Source organism: Pinus tabuliformis, chromosome 9 (genome assembly GCF_031772625.1).
Source record: "Pinus tabuliformis cultivar Carrire ecotype Pingquan chromosome 9, CPIR1, whole genome shotgun sequence".
NCBI lineage: Eukaryota > Viridiplantae > Streptophyta > Pinopsida > Pinales > Pinaceae > Pinus > Pinus tabuliformis.
The window spans coordinates 835,767,133-835,782,511 of record NC_142307.1 but is presented as its reverse complement, the minus strand read 5'-3'; the positions used below and the strand labels follow the sequence as shown (position 1 = coordinate 835,782,511).

Sequence of the window (15,379 nt, the reverse complement as noted above, 5' to 3'; positions counted from 1 at the left end):
TCAAGAAAAATTTAAAAGAAAGAACCATAGATACTCTAGGTGAAGGTTGCATTGGAATAACTATGTAATTAAAAATATTTACATAGACTAAATACACATGAAAAAAGGAAAATGTTCAAAATCTTGCTTAAAAAAAAATATATTACCATAGAGACTCTAGTGTCAAATTGAACAAATTGTTCAAAAGACAAAGTAATGAGTTAAGAAAATTGTGAACTTAAAGAAAATAGCATAACTTAAGATTGAGAATGCAGAAACCCTAAGTAATAAAGTTGTAAAGAAGTAGTTGTCGAGGTAAAAAATAAACATCATCCTCCATATCATTTAAATATGTATGTAATAAACATGATGTTAAGGGATTTCTTTCTTGGAGAGGTGAATATAATGTACTATGTTGATAAAATCCCTGAGTTGGGGTTTGGGGTACAAACTTGTTATAAAGAAAACATAGAATTTTTTTTAGTACCCTCACCAAATTCCTAAGCCATAAAAAAAATTCTTGAATTGAGAAATTTGACAATGAATTTACCTAGATGACCTAGAATCAATTTTCGCCTTGAATGACCTATTGAAAGAATATGGATAGTTAGGAAATTGAGCATTCATTCAAAGCCATAACTTAAAAACCAGAAAACAAGGTGTTGACATGTATGAAACCCTTTACTCTAAAAATAAGTTCACAAGAACCCAAAATGAAACTAATCAGTCAAGGAATAGAGAATAGTAAAACAAAAAAGTGGGTACAATACCTAATATAAAGTATCCTTATTCACGTCAAGCTCTGACAACGAGTCGACAAGGGTTTAATTCAATAGGTGCACCTTCCTTTGGAACCCTGGAAAGAATTCCGATTAGGAAATCCTTATGTTAGCAATAATCAAAAACCCTAAGAAGATAATACATAAGAAAAACCCTCTTTTAAATTAAAAAGAATGTAAGAATTTAACTCATGCATATCAAAGGTGTGAAGGTACTGAGAGAGGGATATGATATCTTAAGTGACATGGGTTTGAGTCGTTGGTAGTGGTTGTGCTCATATTTCTCTCGAACTTCCAAACCCTGAACTAGTCATTACCCTTGCAGAGACCTTTAACATAATATGTCAATGGAGATGTTGTTACAGAGTTTCCCTCTATGAAACTTAAAGAAGCTTTGAAACCCTAAACGATTTAATAACCAATAGTATGTGTTTTAAAATCTCCTTGAAGGACTTGTAAAGACCTAAGTAAAGTATGGTTCAACAAAATATTTTCAAAAGGCTCATGTAAAAACACAAAAGAGATTATTAGTTAAATTCCTTAATGTCAAGTTCAAGTTTAACACTGATAAAATCTTGATAACATAATTATACATAATAATAATTAGAGAAGTTGTGAATTTACATGTTTCTTGTAGCTTGAGTTACATCCATTGGGTGGAATGGAAAGCATACACAATTGAAACATAACCATCATCAGTCTCCAAGAAGTTGAATAATAGTTTTAAAACCCTAACCATTGTCAAGAAGCTCTTTGTCAAGGGAGAGTAAGCACAATGTCAAATGACAAGTATGAGAAGGTAGCTAATTAAGCGAGTAAGGATGTTAAACCATAAATGATGTACATATGCCACATTCTAGGTGAGTCATCCATTTGTCCATGGAAAATTTTAGGGGCTAATGTTCGCCCAGTGGGCTAATTTTCCATGATTTTTCCACAAAAAAGATTCGCCAATTTCCAATTTTATAAAAGACGATTCGCCCAAATTTTAGAATATAAAATTATTTTACCTTAAAAATCGCCAACATTATATAGAGAATATATATATATTAATTATAAATTTGATTAATTTTACAAATATATCAATAAACTTTTATAATTTGCATATTAGGGATTAGTGAGATTCGCCAAAGTTTTAAACTTCAAGAAAATTTTCCATCCTTAAAATTTTCCTTGCATTTGTCACCGCGTCACATAAATGTGTCAGGGTGTTGAGTTGTATGCGAGAAATTAACCCAGGTCCCACCTATTGAGAATTCCAGATGTGACCATGGGAGGGGGTATAAATGGTAGTGTATTTGACTTTAGATGGGAAGGTTTCTAGTTAGATTCATGTCCGACTCAATACTGAAAGTCCATGCCTTAAAAAAAAATTAATAATCATGGGCATAGTAAAAGTGTTAGACTAGGTAGGGATTCACATATCATATTATATGAGGGCTCAAAAGTTAATATAAAGAATAAGTATTATTAATGGTAAGCATGTCCCAAGTTCGAGTAGCCATAAAGTGAAGATAATGAAATCCTCTCATAGTACCCAAACATATTTTATTTTCAAGATAAATGATGCATCTATGTGATGGAGATGTTGTGGATGGAAAAGGTTTGCTCAATTGTTATGGGACACAAGGTTAAGGGTTTGAGTCTCACTCTTTTTCATATGTATATATGATACTTTTTTTGAAGGTAGAAAGAAAATTAATCATGGTAGTAAGAGTGTCTCTCTTCCTATCTTATCAATTGAAATCACACTTATGAATATACGTAAGGGAATATTGCCTCTATGTGATCTTGGAAGTAGAACCTTTGTTTAAAGAAAAAACTTTGCTACAATTACCAAAGACAACATGATAACAATGGATTAAGTAGAAGTATAGAAAAGAAAATACTTTGGATGACTTTGCAGTGGTGTGAGAATTCAAAGATGTTTTCTTAGATGAAATTCCTGGGTTTCCACCAAAAAGAGCTATTGAATTTACCATCAAATTGGTACCCGGTGCAACACCAATGTCCAAAGCACCTTATAGGGTGAATGTTCCATAGTTGATTAAGTTAAAGATGCAACTTGAGGAATTGTTTGACAAAGGATATATTAAATCAAGTGTCTCACATTGGGGAGTACATGTACCTTTTGTGAGGAAGAAGAATGGTACTCTTAGGTTATGTATTGATGATAGACAACTGAACAAGTAGACAATAAAAAATAAATACACATTACTTAGAATTGATGATCTATTTGATCAGGTAAGGGGTGCAAAAGTACTCTCTAAGATAGACCTCAATTATGTTTACCATCAAGTCTAAATTAAAGATGAGGATATTCATAAGACTACTTTTAGAACTAGATATGACCATTATGAGTTCGTTGTGCTTCCTTTCAGACTCACAAAAACCCCGGCCACATTTATGTGTTTAATGAACAATGTTTTCAACTAGTATTAGGAAAATTGTATTGATATCCATTGATGATGTTTTGATTTATTCCGAGACACTAGAAAAACCTGGACAACACTTAAGAATAGTACTACAATCACTAAGGGAACATCAACTATATGTTAGTAAATGTTATTTTTACCAAGATCAGATTCAATATTTGGGGCATGTAATATCCAAAGAAGGAATCTACTGTTGAAAGGAAAAGGAAGTTTTTAATTTGCTCGTTCCTAAAGATGTACCTAAAATTTGATCCTTTATGAGAAGTATAGATTACTACCATAAATTCATTGAACGTTTCTCCAAGCTGGCCTACCCTATAACATCCTTACAAAAGAAAGGAGTTAAATTTATCTACACCCAAAAGTGTCGAGAAAGCTTTGATTGGTTGAAATATTTGCTATTTGTAGCTCTGATACTTAAGATTGTTTATCCCATTAAATGTTATATAGTATGTACAAATTTGTGTTCGTAAGGATTAACTAGAGTGTTAATGCATGATAACCATGTTATATCTTATGAATCTAGGAAACTAAAGGAGCATAAAACAAACTATGTTGTGTATGACTTATAATTAGCTAGATTATTTCATGCTTTAAAAATGTGGTGGGACTACATTTGGGGAAATCAATTCAGATTAGTAATTGGTCATATTAGCCTAAAATGTTTTTTTAGTTAACTGAATTTAAATGCAAGGAAAACAAGGCGGATGAATTTCCTTAGTGAATTCGATTTTGAAATCAAACACATCAAGGGAAAATAAAAAAAAATTGTAGATGCATTAAGTAGAAGTTAAATAAAATGTATTGGATCCCTGCTAGAAGTTTTAAAATATATATTAATGAACAAATCATAACCGCAATATTAGAAGATCAAGAATACATACAAAATTAAGAAAAAATGTTAAATGGAATTCGCCCAATAGAACGATCAGATTATGCTCTCAACAATGATGGTTTGTTGACTTTCAAAAATATAATTTATATCTCGAATGTGCATAGAATTAAGCAATTGATCCTAAATGAGTATCACAGTATTCATTTTTAAGCTCATCCAAGCTATGAAAAACTTATCATAACACTTAGAAAATGATTTTATTGGTGAGGGATGAAAGAAGAAGTGGATGATTATTTAGCAAAATGTCTATAGTTTCAAAAATTTAAGGTGGAACACTAACACCTCGTTGGGTTATCATATCCATTACCCATTTCTAAGCGTAAATGGGAAATTATTTCCTTACATTTTATTATAGGGTTACTCAGAAGCAGAAGAAAACATGATTATATCATGGTTTTAATTGATAAACTAAGTAAGAAAGCCCATTTTATACCAGTGTAGTTAAAATTTAAAGTTGTTAATATAGCTTATAGTTTTATGAAGCAGACATTCAAACTTCATGGGGTACCAAAAACATTGATTTTTGACAGATATGCAAAATTCACATCAAAATTTTGGAAGATACTTTTCACAAAATTATATACACAATCGAATTTCAGTATTGATTACCATCCTTAAACTGATGGACATAATAAAATAACCAACCAGATACTTGAATACATGCTTCACACATATGCAATGGATAAACCCACTAAATGGGAGGATTACTTACATCTAGTTGAATTTGCATATAATAATAGTTATCATACATCTCTTAAGATGAGTCCTTTTGAAGTCCTTTATGGAAAAAATGGCATATTCCATGGCTTTAGAGTCAATACGAGCATAGACTGGTTTTAAGACACGATCTTCTACGAGATACGGAGGAGGAGTTTAGAAAGGTAAGACAAAATTTAAAAACAACTCAAGATAGGAAAAACCATTATGTGGTCAAGAAATTATTCACAAGGGATGCAATGTGGGAAAACATGTTTATGTCAAAGTCAAACCAAAGAAGAGAAAACTAAGGTTGGGAAACTGTCCTAAACTGGCACCCAAGTTCTATGGGCCATTTGAAATACTACTTAGAGTAGGACGAGTGGCCTACTAGCTAGCATTACTAACCCACATAAAAGTTCATAATGTATTTTATGTATCACTTTTAAAGTAATATATTTATGATCCAAATCATATCATTGGTTGGAATGTGATATAGGTTAAACTAGAAGATGAGTTCCAGGTCAAGGCTCTATGAAATGTGAACGAGGGAAACTTTACTTTGAAATTGAGTCATCATCTGGGTTAAAGTGAAATAGAAGCACTTTCCCCCTAAGGAGGCCACTTAGGAGATGGAGGAGAAAATTCAAGAAGCATTTTCTTCACTCTTCTAGAAGTTATGAGTGCAAAGAAAACACCGAGGATGATTTTCAAATTAAGGGAGGGAAATATAATACCCTTGTTGTAATTACTTTTATAATAATTTATGATTTTGTATTGACTTGTAATGATTTAAGTGAGAAACATGGGTCGCATGGCCAAGACTAAATTTGAATAACTTACTAATAGGTGTAAATAATTACGTACATTTATAAATAAAATTAATTTTTAATTTAGAAATATTATGGGAACCAACATGTGACTAGTGAGGTTGCTCTATTGTTAAGTAATTGTTGAAGTGGTTGGAGTCCCAAGTAGTGAACAAGTAAAGGTGGCAATCGTTATAGTTATAACCTCCCATGATTCCCAAAGGTTCCAAAAGGAATGACTACCACCAAGAGACAACGTAACTAGAGATAAATGTTATGTTCAGTGGGAAATAAGAGGATAGTTGAAGATAAATGCAATGTTGAAAGCTAAGTAAGAGATAATCCTATAAAATCCTAGGTACAGAAAAGAAAGAGAAGACATTGAAAAGTAGGACGTTGCTAGAGTCTATCTAGGGAGGAGCACAAATACCAACAAGATAATACAAGCTACTAATAGTAGTGAAGATTGAGGCTTGGGGGGGATTTTTGTAGTTGCAATTTATTAGTTGGGAGGAATGTGTTGGTTCCTACTATATTTCCAATTATTCAGATAAGTAAAAGGATTATTGTAATTGGTCTATTAATAGGAACAATTGGTTTTGAAGCATGTATTTACTAATAATATTTAGCATGTGGTTGTTTACATTAAGAATGAACAATGAACATAATACATGGTAAATTGATAAAGGAAAACAAAAACCTAAGAATGTTGTAATGTATATAGAAAGTAATTCTCATAAATCCATGTAAATTTTGAAAATAAGTAATTATTAGGAATGCATGTAACTTTTGATAGTAAGTAAAGAATGTATGTTTCATAGTAAACAAAGGAAATATATATATGAAGAACATAAAAAAGATGGGTACAATTTTTTTCTATATAAGAGGGTGGAAATTCCTAAATGAGAATTCTATGTCAATAAATTCTAAATATGATAGCTTATTTTGACAATTATTTCGGCTTTGCTTAGTATCAGGAATAGTGGAAAGAAAAAGGAAGAAAATTTGTAGATAAATTTATACAAGCTACCATATAGTCAAAGTGAATGATTTAAGTAGGCTTAGTATACTTGTAAGCTAATATGGAGGGATAACCTCCACATTAACTTCCAAGTGCACGCAATACCACTTGGTTAAATAAAATACTCCCAATAAGTAGTTATAGAACCTATTTGTATAGGTACTACAATTGCCCTATCCACACAAAGCTTGTTGAGAAGCTTTTAGAGATGCACTTTAGCCGAGTGTTTAAGGGGGGAATTATTGGTGGAAATTGAAACACTTTGGGATTAAGGGAGTACCTAATGTTAAAATAAAGCACTGGATCAATTTAAAAGAAAGAACCATACATACTCTAGTTGGAGGTCATATTGAAATAACCATGGAATTAAAAAGTTTTACAATGACTAAATGCACATTAATAGAGGAACATATTTTTATAGGTACATTACCAGCAATTAGTTGAATACCTCTAGTGAGATTTGGAATTGAATGAATATCCTGCACTAATGAATATAGCAGCTACGGTTATATAGTTACACGTATGATCAGAGATCAACGAAGACATGGTATGCTCTGGAGTCAATAACCATGAAGCGGAACGCTGCCACAGTGGCTATCACGGATAAGAAGGAAAAAAACCATACGTTCGCCCAATGCCATGTCTTCCCTAATGAACTCAAATCCTTTCCCTTCACTTTAATATACATATGGTTCGCCAACACAAATGTTAATGGTATCACGCTCACTGCGCCAGTAATATTCATAAAATCACCCACAAATGGAAGCAGAGCCCCAAGAAGTGTGGTCACTGTTAGATATGTCCCTCGAGCCAGCACCCTCACTATCCAATTGCCCACAGAATATGCACTTTTGTTGCTCCTTCCAAACTTTGTATCCAGAAACTCGTACATGGGGCTTCAAAATATCTACATTAACCATTCCATCAGTACGAATCATGTTAAAAAGCATTTGGAATTGACAAAATATTGTGTACAGAGTCAAAGTTAAAGGGTGAAGAAGCCTTGTTTCTTGAGTACGTACATGTAGTGATATGACATATGACAGTTTGGAAGAAAGCAGCAGCATTTGCCAGAATTTTTGGCAACCAATAAATCCCATGCTATAGGCCTTTATTAGTCTTTAAGAGTACTTTTTTCTCTGCAGGGTCCATGTGAAGTACACCTCTGCATCTGCGGATCATTATGCATGGGGACTCCCGTCTCTTCTGTTTGTCAGCAAAAAAATAACACGGCCAAATTATTTCCGGTGACTGCTCCATGACCATACAATACCGACGAGAACGCGGCTCATGGCCATAACATACATGATACTGCCCATAAATACCAGGGTATACAATACAATATACGCATTAATGACAGGCTAATTTGAAATTTGATTTTGAATTTATTTACCCGCTCATTCGATGTTCGAATTTGAATTTATCTACCCGCTCAACCGATGTTCTTAGCAAACGGGAATCTCTATATCTTTGCAAATAGGGACTCCATCGAATTGAATTACAATACCAGCACCGTTGTACGCAATTTCCCTACCATACCCGGGGAGCCCAGAAATTATCCTTCGGGGGGAAGCTCTGTGCTTCTCCCGCTTGAAGGTTCGAGTGGTTACCAGACTGCGGAGGTCATGGTCTGCGGAGGGGCTCAAGCAGGGGCCTTTCTGAAACCCACCGCACAGTTTCCGACTTCGCAGACGTGCGGCAGAATGGTGATCACGGTGGCGGCACCTGTTTGGACGATGTCGAATATGCCCATGAGAAGATGCATGGGCGACATGATCATTCTTCCTTCTGGCGAAGTGCTTATAATCAATGGCGCCGGACGGGGCTCTCAGGGCTTCGGCTTCGCTTCAGAACCCGTCTTGAATCCAGTGAGTTACAATCCAGGACAGCGGACGTTTTCTGTCCTCCAAGCCACTACGATTCCCCGCGTGTATCATTCCACTGCGAATTTGTTGGCGGATGGCCGTGTATTGGTTGCTGGGAGTAATACTCATCTGTTCTATACTTTCAGCGGGACCTTTCCCACGGAGTTGAGAGTGGAAGCTTTCTCGCCTCCGTATCTCGCCAGTGTTTGGAACGCTATACGCCCACAGATCACGAAGGCCCCTGCTACTGTTAGCCATGGGCAGACGTTTACTGTGTTTTTTTCTCTAACTGGTCAGCTCACAGCCTTGGAGATGAATCTTCTGAGTGCGCCATTCACAACGCATTCGTTTGCTCAGGGCCAGCGCATGCTGAGGCTGAAATTGGCGGCAGCTGTTCGTGTGGGAACCAATACGTATTCTGTCGCTGTCACGGCTCCTCCCAACGGGAATATTGCACCATCATCTTATTACATGTTGTTTCCACTGACACAGGGCATCCCCGGCATCGCAGCCTGGATTCAAATCACGAATTAGAGACCAGGTAAAGTATACAGGAAACTCAACTATTTTAGCACTTCGTTAGTTTGATAAAAACTGATGACCGTTTACATTGCAGGCAGACAATGAGCGCTCGGTCGGAGGTCTGGATAGTGAGCGCGCGTATGATTTGAAATAGCCAATCATTGCTATGTAAATTTGAAATATATATACCCATAGTTTACGTCCATTAGGCTGAAGCGTTTGTTAAAACAAACAAACTTGCCGCAGGATAAATAATCATGCACCGACAGATTGCTTTTGTTATATGTATAAACAAACTTGGTGTTGAAAGTAACCATGCCCTAAAAGAACTTGTATTTTTATGGTATTATCCTTAGGCTCAAACTTGTGTTATATGTATAAACAAACTTGGTGCAGAAAGCAACCATGCCCTGAAAGAACTTGTATTTTTAGGGTATTATCCCTTAGGCTCAAACTTTTGTTATATGTATAAATAAACTTGGTGTAGAAAGGAACCATGCCCTAAAAGAACTTGTATTTTTATGGTATTAATGGTAATATAAAGTACTTGAATAGAAGCGAGTTTCTGTCTGGGAAATTGTGAAAAAAAATGGACATAAACAATATCCATTTTATGTGTTTAATGAACAATGTTTTCAACTAGTATTAGGAAAATTGTATTGATATTCATTGATGATGTTTTGGTTTATTCCGAGACACTAGAAAAACCTGGACAACACTTAAGAATAGTACTACAAACACTAAGGGAACATCAACTATATGTTAGTAAATGTTATTTTTACCAAGATCAGATTCAATATTTGGGGCATGTAATATCCAAAGAAGGAATCTACTTTTGAAAGGAAAAGGAACTTTTTAATTTGCTCGTTCCTAAAGATGTACCTAAAATTTGATCCTTTATGAGAAGTATATATTACTACCATAAATTCATTGAACGTTTCTCCAAGCTGGCCTACCCTATAACATCCTTACAAATGAAAGGAGTTAAATTTATCTACACCCAAAAGTGTCAAGAAAGCTTTGATTGGTTGAAATATTTGCTATTTGTAGCTCTAATACTTAAGATTGTTTATCCCAATAAATGTTATATAGTATGTACAAATTTGTGTTCGTAAGGATTAACTGGAGTGTTAATGCATGATAGCCATGTTATATCTTATGAATCTAGGAAACTAAAGGAGCATAAAACAAACTATGGTGTGTATGACTTATAATTAGCTAGATTATTTCATGCTTTAAAAATGTGGTGGGACTACATTTGGGGAAATAAATTCACATTAGTAATTGGTCATATTAGCCTAAAATGTTTTCTTAGTTAACTGAATTTAAATGCAAGGAAAACAAGGTGGATGAATTTCCTTAGTGAATTCGATTTTGAAATCAAACACATCAAGGGAAAGTAGGACAAGTGGCCTACTAGCTAGCATTACTAACCCACATAAAAGTTCATAATGTATTTTATGTATCACTTTTAAAGTAATATATTTATGATCCAAATCATATCATTGGTTGGAATGTGATATAGGTTGAACTAGAAGATGAGTTCCAAGTCAAGGCTCTATGAAATGTGAACGAGGGAAACTTTACTTTGAAATTGAGTCATCATCTGGGTTAAAGTGAAATAGAAGCACTTTTCCCCTAAGGAGGCCACTTAGGAGATGGAGGAGAAAATTCAAGAAGCATTTTCTTCACTCTTCTAGAAGTGATGAGTGCAAAGAAAACACCGAGGACGATTTTCAAATTAAGGGAGGGAAATATAATCCCCTTGTTGTAATTACTTTTATAATAATTTATGATTTTGTATTGACTTGTAATGATTTAAGTGAGAAACATGGGTCGCATGGCCAAGACTAAATTTGAATAACTTACTAATAGGTGTAAATAATTACATACATTTATAAATAAAATTATTTTTTAATTTAGAAATATTATGGGAACCAACATGTGAGTAGTCAGGTTGCTCTATTGTTAAGTAATTGTTGAAGTGGTTGGAGTCCCAAGTAGTGAACAAGTAAAGGTGGCAATCGTCATAGTTATAACCTTCCATGATTCCCAAAGGTTCCAAAAGGAATGATTACCACCAAGAGACAACGTAACTAGAGATAAATGTTATTTTCAGTGGGAAATAAGAGGATAGTTGAAGATAAATGCAATGTTGAAAGCTAAGTAAGAGATAATCCTATAAAATCCTAGGTACAGAAAAGAAAGAGAAGACATTGAAAAGTAGGACGTTGCTAGAGTCTATCTAGGGAGGAGCACAAATACCAACAAGATAATACAAGCTACTAATAGTAGTGAAGATTGAGGCTTGGGGGGGATTTGTAGTTGCAATTTATTAGTTGGGAGGAATGTGTTGGTTCCTACTATATTTCCAATTATTCAGATAAGTAAAATGATTATTGTAATTGGTCTATTAATAGGAACAATTGGTTTTGAAGCATGTATTTACTAATAATATTTAGCATGTGGTTGTTTACATTAAGAATGAACAATGAACATAATACTTGGTGAACTGATAAAGGAAAACAAAAACCTAAGAATGTTGTAATGTATATAGAAATTAATTCTCATAAATCCATGTAAATTTTGAAAGTAAGTAATTATTAGGAATGCATGTAACTTTTGATAGTAAGTAAAGAATGTATGTTTCATAGTAAACAAAGGAAATATATATATGAAGAACATAAAAAAGATGGGTACGATTTTTTTCTATATAAGAGGGTGGAAATTCCTAAATGAGAATTCTATGTCAATAAATTCTAAATATGATAGCTTATTTTGACAATTATTACGGCTTTGCTTAGTATCAGGAATAGTGGAAAGAAAAAGGAAGAAACTTTGTAGATAAATTTATACAAGCTACCATATAGTCAAAGTGAATGATTTAAGTAGGCTTAGTATATTTGTAAGCTAATATGGAGGGATAACCTCCACATTAACTTCCAAGTGCACGCAATACCACTTGGTTAAATAAAATACTCCCAATAAGTAGTTATAGAACCTATTTGGATAGGTACTACAATTGCCCTTTCCACACAAAGCTTGTTGAGAAGCTTTTAGAGATGCACTTTAGCCAAGTGTTTAAGGGGGGAATTATTGATGGAAATTGAAACACTTTGGGATTAAGGGAGTACCTAATGTTAAAATAAAGCACTGGATCAATTTAAAAGAAAGAACCATACATACTCTAGTTGGAGGTCATATTGAAATAACCACGGAATTAAAAAGTTTTACAATGACTAAATGCACATTAATAGAGGAACATATTTAGAAGCTTTCTTATAATCATATATATATTACCATGCATAAATGATGGGTTTTGGAACCTTAGTCATATAAAAATAGGTACATATTATACAAGTGCTCAAATATCTCCAAAATGAGTTTTCCTTTGCATACTTTGTAGTCATATTGAACAAATTGTTCAAAAGACAAAATAATGAGTTAATAAGATTAAATCCCTAAAACTAATAGCATAAATTGAGATCAAGTATGTATAAACCCTAAGAAATAAAGTTGTAAATAAGTAGCCATGGTTGTTAACAATTTTCATCATCCTCCATGTCATTTAAATGCCTATGCAAGAAAAGTGGTTTTAAGGGAGTTCTTAGCTTGAAAGGTAAATCTAATGTACTATGTTAAGGAAAAACCCTAAGTTGGGATTTGGGGCACAAAGTATATACAATTGTTGTCATTTGTTACCTACGTAAGGTATGTACATTTGACAAAAAAATATTTATTTTGTGAAATAACTTTATTTCTAACTTTTCATCTAACTTATTCTTGACCCTCTCATCTATACATTACATTACTAACTAAAATTTACTCAATCAAGCTTCCTTAAGGAATACTGATTCTACCCTTTTCTTTTTCTTGGTGTCATAACTCCCTGCTTGGTTAACCTATATATCAAAATTACAAGAAAAAGACAACAACAAAAACATTTTTCTTCTGATATCTATAACAAAAAAGATCACATAATCCCTTTAAAAATTTATGTTACAAATTATTTCAATGGAGGAAAAGGTAATTGTCTATATACTTTTCCCTAGAGAGAACAAAATTCCCTTCTCTTTTTTTTTCTAGTGCAAACAACTGGTTTTTTTCTTCTACCTGCAACCAAAAAATAATTTAGAAAAACTATCTCAATTTCCAAAAAATATGTATGAGACCTATTCATTCCCCCCGACCTTACGCCAAATATCACTTTTGTCTACCACTGAGCTATTGCCCCTTTAGCTAGAATGACAATATTTACTAGACCCAATAATTTTTCCTTTTGGCCCTAGAGTAGGAAAAATGGCTCAATCTATGGGCTCACCATTTTTTATCTCCCACTCGTGACAGGTAGTTATTGTCTTCCTCTCTCATATTGACTTCCTCTAAGAGTACCAAGTTCACAACATTTATATCCAGCTGAATTTTTTTTGGTCCCTCTATCAATCTAAATAACTTCTTCATCTAGGTTAATGGCATTTCTCTTCAACAATCCTTCTAGAATCCTGTCCTTTTTTCCCCTCTTATTGGAGTGAAAAAGTGGAGAAGAAAATGAGAAAGTTCTATTTCATTTTTTTATTTCCCTTATTTGGGCATAACTAACTTTTTAATTGCTTAGATCTCTAAAAGGTCCAGTTAGCAGTTTGTTACATTCAATAGGTAGTTAGAATTTGAATAGGTGTCATAAGAAGTAGAATTCGAGTTCCCCTCATGTTGGAGGAGGAATCTCAGCCTTGTAAAAGAACTCTATATATAGAAGAAAGAGCAATGTACCAAGGGTTGGAAATTTATAAGTAAAAGCTTTGATATTTGGCTTATGTAAAGACTCTGTTTTTTTGGTAATAGAGTACTGGCTTATGCTTCTCAAGAATCATAAAGAGTTCAATGTAATGAGTTTCTTTTGTTGTCTTTTCATGTTATCTACAGTGTTATGAGTATCTGATTACTTAGAAATCGCTTACAGTGCTCTAATTTCCTTCATATACTCATAAACTACCTTCTATGTGTTTGGTGTGTTGAAATCTGAATGCCTTGACTTCTATGCAAAGCCAACCCTGATGTTAATACTGAATTATATATGACTCCATAAGCCCAATGGATACTTGTAGTTGTGTTTCCACCATTTTCGTTTCTTAGTTGTTTCACAAGAGTTAGCCATCTTGATCATAATAAAAAACCTTTAATCCTTTGAGAGAGCCCTCTCAGGTTGGGGAGGCTAAACCTCAGCCTAAAGTAGGTTTGAAACAGTTACTTGAAGTCTCCTTGGTCTGCAGCCTTCCAGGGCTTGATTTTGAGATAACACGCACAAGGACAAATTTTGTTATAATATTAAAGAAAAAATTATTGTTGCACTAAGGGTTGGAATTTTGACAATTTTAGGATTAATTTTAAATTTTTTATCAAAGAATATGAAAAATTTAAAACATATTTTAATAATATTTGTTAGGTAAATCAACATATTGCAAGTAATTAACCTATCAAACACACCATCCTTGGTTTCATCTGTTACAGTTCTATTAACTTTCCATATAGCATCCAAAAGCTTGTCTATGTAAGACATGTTACATCATGTAACTTCTTTCTTATATGACATGTGTATTTCTACCCACTAATATTGCGATATGGACAAAGGAGGAAACCATGCAATAACACAATATAGTGTGCAACTCAATAATTTGAATTCATTCAATTTCTTGAAGCTATATGATTAAAGAGACTCAAAACCACTGAGAATAGGTGTGCTAATATTAGCTCACACTTGGACAACTAAAAATTCCTAACTTTAGACTCTATGTAAATTTCCAAAACTAAAAGTTGACTAAAAGTAACTTGGTGTAGTTATCTCCAAGACTATTTGTTGTAATCTAGTGAAAAGTATGCGCTAGTTATTAGTAGAATGGAACACCAAGTAAACATAAATAGTAATTTGCAACACATGGAAGAGGCAAAGAGACACCAACAAAAGCATACTTGTATTAGATATGTCTCTCAACAACTAAGTAACTTCATGGACTCTAGTACATACATATTTATATCGTTGTAAGCAGTATAGTAGTTTAATTGTCTCAACTAAATTATATTAACTGACTTATTTAGTTCACTTGACAGAAGAGTTGATTGACTTACAATACATATTTAGTATATCAACTCGATTGGGCTAGTCAACTTAGTCAACTAGCCTATCCATCATATCCTCCACCATTAATGCCTTCTTCATCCCAAAGAAGAGGAGAGACTTGGAGTAATAAAAAATTTGAAGATTTTTATTTTTTGATGAAATAGGAGAGAATGAGAGATTGATAGAATTTTGGATGGATCTTTGTTGGATATTCATTTCGTAGTGACCGATGATGGAGAAGGATATGCTTGGGCATCTTTTTG

At 33.6% G+C, this 15,379-nt stretch overlaps 1 pseudogene across 1 annotated transcript; it reads left to right on the top strand.

Annotated features, from left to right (window-relative positions):
- Positions 1-8,053: 8,053 nt before the first annotated feature.
- Positions 8,054-9,262, top strand: LOC149151385 (aldehyde oxidase GLOX pseudogene; annotated as a pseudogene). The gene is made up of 2 exons (XR_016263274.1): positions 8,054-9,020; positions 9,096-9,262. The product of XR_016263274.1 is annotated as an aldehyde oxidase GLOX pseudogene (transcript).
- The last annotated feature ends 6,117 nt before the right edge of the window (positions 9,263-15,379 follow it).